The following is a 6,694-nucleotide window of genomic DNA, read 5'->3' as shown; positions in this document are numbered from 1 at the left end:
CTGTGCGTCGGTGCGTGCCCGGGATCCGAAGCCATGGGGCCGGCCTTATTAAATATTTTTAATACAGTAAAGAAATTGAGGTGATCTAAACAGAAGAGGAAAATGCTAATAGGTGACAATTACCATCTTCAATGTATGAGGAAGTCCAGAGAAGGCTAAATTTAAAAAGTGGATATAAAGTGAAAATTATTTAAATAACACAAAGAAAAATTTTATTATATGGCAAAGTAATATAGCAATCAACCAATCAATAAAAAACCAATTAATTAATGTATATCATTTATTAGCGATATCAGAACTGATTTCTGGAGGTTGTGGAGTTTTTGTCCCTGGAAACTTCTCAGAAACCAACATTAAGCCATTTGTCCTGGATAGACTTTAGACCTTCTCCTGCTGGGGCTCAAGACCCCTTCAAGTTTCTTCTTTAACTTTAATCTCCTGCTAAATTAAATGAGAGAAGGCATGGTGAAGTCAAATATGAGTGTGGTCTGGGGGATTCATTAGAGGAGTGGTAGAGAAACAGTAAACACACCTGGGATGCCGTACGGTTCTGAGAAGCAGAGCAATAAGTCTGTAAAGGGCTTGAGACATATTAGGTCCTCAGTAAATAACCATTGTTATCACTAATAATTCGTTTCCAGTAGTGTAGATAAAAGAAAGTTGGCTATTCTGTCAAAAAAATCTTCCTCAAAAATGTCTTAATTGACTGAAGATTAAATAATCAAAGCTGGCCTTGTTTTTAATATTCTTTCCTAGCCACACAGGGGTCGAGGGAAGCAAGCAAAGTAATTGGGCAACACTTAAGAGAGTCATAAACCTTGAAGTCAGAGTAATCTTTGCTTTAGTCTCTGAAAATTCAGGAGCCTCTAGATCCAAATGCCAACACATTGAAGTTGTTGGTGAATCTTGATTAAGATTTTGATAGTTTTGGCTGTCTGCTCAAGCAAAGCATCCTTTGAAACCTAAGGTTTCTAAGCCGGTGGTTCTCAATGTGTAGCTGGTTCAGGAGCATCACCTGGGAAATGGTCAGAGACGTATATTCTCGGGTCCCCCCATCCTATTGGATCACAAACTCTGAGATGGGCTCAGCATTCTGTGTTGTAGGGGACCTCCACACAGTTCTAATGCACACTGGAGTTCGAGAACCACTGTCTTAGGAGAAGCCAGTCCTAGGTACAACATAGGGTTAGCATGGATTCCTTTCTCAAGAGGGCTTCTCCTGAGGCCCCATGGACAAAATAAGGATTCTTTTTTATGGCCATAGGAAGAAGTATCGGCTCAACTCCAGGTAGCCTTCTTCAGGAATTTTTCCAATATGACCAGGAGCTCTGAAATTTGGATTCAAAAAAGAAAAAAATATAAAAAATTGGTTCAACGTTCAAGAAATTTTCCTGCTTTAGATTGAGGGTGGAGAAGTAGCTGAAATAGAGAAAATTTTCCCAGAACACTGATCTATCAGTTCTTGATGGAAACCACTGAGTTCCTTCAGTGGAACTAAACAATGACCAGGAAGGTTATGGTTAGTCTGATGTGTTAGAGGAGAAAGAAACACAAAGATAAAGAAAAAAAAAAAATAGGAGAGAGGAAGTGTAAGGAAAGGAGATAGAAACAGCGACCATCAGTCAGAGGTAGTGAGAGGAGGGGGAAGGAATAGAAGATGCAGAGGGAGAGAAGCAGCTGCCGCTCGGTAGGAAACATACCTGTTGACACTGTGCACGTGTGGCTTTCATAGAAAGGTGTAAGGTTTCTAAAAAGCAAAGAAAATAAAAACAAATCCATCCAATTTAGTAATTTGTCCTAAATATTAATTGATCAGGTCTGATCAAGCTGATGTCTTCCTTCTCCTTTATTCCATCCATGTCTCAAATTCTATGTCCTGCCCTTGTCTAAGGCTTCAGAAACACACCGCAATTCAAACTGTCACAAGATGAACCTTTTAAATCATTTCAACTTCTTCTTCCTTGCCCTTCTGCACAAAATAGATGCCCTACGTGTTAGCTTACGCTTCGGTGCCTTTCAAAAAAACTTTATTCTTAAAAGTAGAGTTTGAGATTTACAGATAATTGAACAGATAGTACATAGAGCTCCATACTCTCACCGCACTTCCTCTCCCCTCTCTCCCAAGCCCCATCTCCCTTATTATTAATACCTTTCATTAGTATGATACGTTTGTTATAATGAATGAACAATATTGAAACGTAATGAACTACAGTCCCTAGTTTAAGGGTCACTCTTTGTGTTGTACAGTTTCATGGGTTTTGACTCACATATAGTGACATGTAGCCACCATTATGTACAGAACAGTATCACTACCCTAAAAATCCTCTGAGCATCATATCAGCTCTTAGTGCCTTTTTAAAATATTAACAGTTGTCAGAATAATGTAAATTTTTACAATGAAAAATGCTTCACAGGTGCTAAGTTTTGTTAGTCTCCCTCTTATGATCACTATTAGAAATAATGAAAAAAAATGAACTCCTATATAAATAGCAAAAATCATAGAATTTTAAAGATAAAAAAGATCTGAAAGATTAGGAAATCCCACATCTTCAAGACCCTGCTCTCCAGTCTCTCAGCTTTGTGTGTCATTTATCTGCTGACTCCGCTGACGAGAAAGAAAGAAATCAATAAAGAAAAACAAAGCAAAACACAAATTTTGGTTCTAAGTAGTCCTCTTGAGCCCAAGTTAATCAAGCATGGATTCTCTACTATTGCCTATTTGCATCAGGAACATAATTATTAGCTAGATCCTAATTTGAGAACATTCATTATGAATCAAAGATGTCATATCTAAGAACAGAATGGAATTCACTGAGGCTTTATTCTTGGGACATTTGTAGGATTAAGTCAGGACATGCTGTGAGAGTGATAAATAAGTTCTATATATTTTTCTTCTCCAAGACCATGGATTTCAGCCACACTTTATACCCATGTACTTTGCAACAATGAAAAACAATTAAACACTGACCTTGAATATTTTGCCCTCAGATTCATTAGTCTTTAAAATATAAATTGAGCAATTTAAATCTAGATGAGTGAAAGACTATAGAGACTTCTAGAATGTCACGTTAGGTTCTTTAGAAGTGAAGAATTGACTTTATAAAGCATTTCTATTCCTTCTCATACCTTGACAATAGTGCTACTGTGACTCTGTTTTAAAGAGGATAATGGCAGGCTTTACTTTGATTTGCACCTTTTTGTTTTAAGCACACTTACTTAATATTTCTCAGTCTCTTGAAAACATTTATCATTAAGCTCAACCTTCATTTAAATCACCAGACCTATTTGATGAAGGTGACATGAATATTTACTTGCAAACTCCTCAGAAAATTACTAATTTAACCTTACTTCAGAGGATCCATTATAGTACTCAAACTGGATTTCCCAGGCCCTTCAAAACAGCTCATAACTCTGTGTTTGTACATTTACTTGGGAAGATATTATCTAAGGGTAATTATTCTTCCCAAATGCTTTCTTCACCTCAAACAGCAATACTTCCAAAGTTTTAATGAAAATGTGGCCGATTTGGTGAAAACCAAGTGAGTTGTTTGTTTTAGCATGCCAATGAGATTAAGAAATAAGTATTTTAATTATTGTTATTGATTACAAAAATCAGAAATTAAGAAAACAAACTTCTTTGTCCAAAGACATTTCTGCAAATGAAATCATCTGAAAAACTGACAGCTAGCCTACCGTTTTAACCACTAAACCATAAGAAATGTAATACCATGGGCAAACACTTGAGCCTTGTCCCCAACGCTGTTGCCCCATCAGGGCCACAGATCACGGGAAGGAACAGGCAGAGAGGAGACAGCTGTGCTCTCAGTGTTCTTCCTTCCTGGGTCAGAACTCGGTTCCAGCTGCTCGCTGTCTACTCTTCTGGGGAAGCAAAGAATTCTGGGGACACGAGACATCCAGTGTTAAGGATGTCATCATTCTTTTTTAAACAAATGTTAGATCAATGTTAAGGATGTCATCATTCTTTTTTAAACAAATGTTAGATCATGTGACGAGCTTCTCAGGACAGGAGGAGCCGCCTCAAGGGAAGGCAGATCTTCTCTAGGAGCTGACGATCATCCAGGGAGAGCAGAGTCAAGGGCTGCAGAGCGCCAGCCTGATCCCGCTCTCCCTCTGAGGGACACTTCGATCCCCACCCCCCTCCCAGTGCCCCCCCAACAGTTCCCATTGTAGCCTCCGAGGCCCGCGCATGCGCAGGACCAGCGCTGTGAGCAGCAGAGGGGCCGGTGAGCTGCAGAGTGCGGGGGCGCGTGCACTGGAGGCGGGGTCCCTGGTGTGGAAGTGGCTGCCTCAGACGTTTGTGTGGGGGGATTGGCGGTTTCTGGATCCTTCCTCCAGGATTTTCAGTGCTGGGGAGCTCTCCTTTCTGCAGTGTGGAGGAGCGCTGGGCAGGAGGCGGCACCGAGGTAAGTGGTGGGCGGCAGACTCGATGTGGAGATCTCCGCCCCAGATGGCGGGAGCGCGGTGTTGGGGGCGGTGGATGGAGTCGGGGGACGGGGTTGCTGGCGGGCTGCCTCAGGTGGGGGAGCCCAACGTCTGTCCCTCGGAGGAGCAGAGGAGCGCCGCCTGGCCAACCGGTCTCTCTGCCTTGGCGGGGTCCCACCCAGCGGAGGTTCAGAGGGCGGCAGGGAGTCGCCTGCCCTCTGTGTGCGCCCTTGAGTTCGCGCCCCCCCAGGACCACTCTAGGCCAGGTCTCAACATCCCCGGGTGAACACTTTCTTTCAGAAGATGGACTGTGGTCAGCGCTCCTCTGCCTGACTCCGCGCAGGCTATTGGGCTCCTCATTGCGTTCTTTAAACAAATAAGCCTTCCTACTTCCTTGGGACCACCTTTATAGAAAAGCCTAATCCCATTAATGGTTTCTGATAATTGACTCTATATTTGCAAGGCAAATTTGATGCCTGTGAATGGTGGTAAACTGCATTTAATGAAAGGAGCTTTAAACAATCTTTGGTGAAAATTATGTAAGTTCCTAATAATAACTCACCTTCTGTTAACATAGACTGATGACTGATCAATTGGCGATTGACATGATGTGTACGGAATTTTGGTTTCAGTGGAAAGGTTTTTCCTGGCAGTTGGTGCTAAAATTAAAATCGGATAAGGAGGAGGTTTTTAGAAGTAGTATGTAGTGTGTGTTTTGTCTCCATACTCATTTAGAATTGTAAGAATTTAGATTTGGAAAGCTCATAGAAGAAGAATTTTCAAATTTTGATTTGACTGAGAGGGTGAAGGGTCAAAAGGCCAAATACGGTAGGATTTCATTTATATGATATTCTAGAAAAGATAAACCATAGGGAAAGACAACAAATCATTAGTTGCCATTAGTTTTAATATTTAGTTAATCATTTAGTTTGATAGTTTAATCATTAGTTTTAATATTTCTGATTTAAAAAAATACATTTTAATGATAGCATCCTAATTATGCTTTTGAATGATACCAGAATTTAACAACCTATGAAATTCTGCAGGAGGAAAAAATAACATGTTGGTTATTGGTGTCTTTGAAGTGTAAGTATTGTTGGTAATGAATCTAAATAAGCTTTTTTGGATTGTGAACTACTGATTTTTTTTACTAGATCCTGTTGGACATGGCATTTTACAAGTTTAAAAAGGCTCTTTAAATTATTGTAGCAGGCTGAAGCTATTAAATTATAATGTAAGATCTTTATAGATGAAACAGGCAAAAATACAAAAAGCCATTCATCTTTTTATCTTTGTTAAAATATCAAGTAAATCTTACCATATACATGAATGACTTTTGGCTAGACAGACCTGAACTTGACAAGTTGGACTCATTAGTATGGTGAATTTGTTTTGGAATGTTAAAATGGGAGAGGACATATGTTTTTCCTGAGGGTGACTCAAATCAATATGGTGGGTTTCACTGTTTATACGCTGTTTCTGAGTTACGATCTTGATTAAACAGCTCGTCATAGACGTACCAAGAAATTTGGGCCATTTTATGTACCAATATTTTAAGATGTCCAATTTCCCTGATAGTTTCTGATTTCAGGGTGTCTGGAAAAAACAGTTTCTCAACATAGGTACTTTGGAATACAATTTTTTTTTTTTTTTTTTTTTTTTTTTTTTTTTGTGAGGAGATCAGCCCTGAGCTAACATCCGCCAATCTTCCTCTTTTTTTTTTGCTGAGGAAGACGGCCCTGGGCTAACATCTGTGCCCATCCTCCTCCACTTTATATGGGACGCCGCCACAGCATGGCTTACCAAGCAGTGCGTCGGTGCGCGCCCGGGATCCGAACCAGCGAACCCCGGGCCGCCGCAGCGGAGCGCACGCACTTAACCACTTGCGCCACCGGGCCGGCCCCTGGAATACAATTTTTGATTGTTGACTTATTGAATCATAGAATTGTGGAGTTGGAAATAATTTCAGTGGTTGTAGAGCCTAATCTCTTCATTTTCCAGGAAATGGAAAGTGCGATATCTCAAGTTGTCATCCATAGTCTGACTGTTACTTTAGTGGCAGAGTTGGAACTATATGCTCAGATGCTTGTCTCCAGATTCCTAGTACAGTGCTCTCTGTGTTAAGTAGTATTAAGTAAACAAACCAATGAGTTACCTTCCCAGATCATATATGTAGCCAGCAGGGTTGATTCTTTCCCATATGCATTTTTTCCTTACTTTTTGAAATAACTACTAACCACAATTAATTCAG

The sequence above is a fragment of the Diceros bicornis genome, chromosome 21 (assembly GCF_020826845.1).
Source record: "Diceros bicornis minor isolate mBicDic1 chromosome 21, mDicBic1.mat.cur, whole genome shotgun sequence".
In the NCBI taxonomy this organism is placed as follows: domain Eukaryota; kingdom Metazoa; phylum Chordata; class Mammalia; order Perissodactyla; family Rhinocerotidae; genus Diceros; species Diceros bicornis.
Note: the sequence above shows the minus strand (reverse complement) of the source record.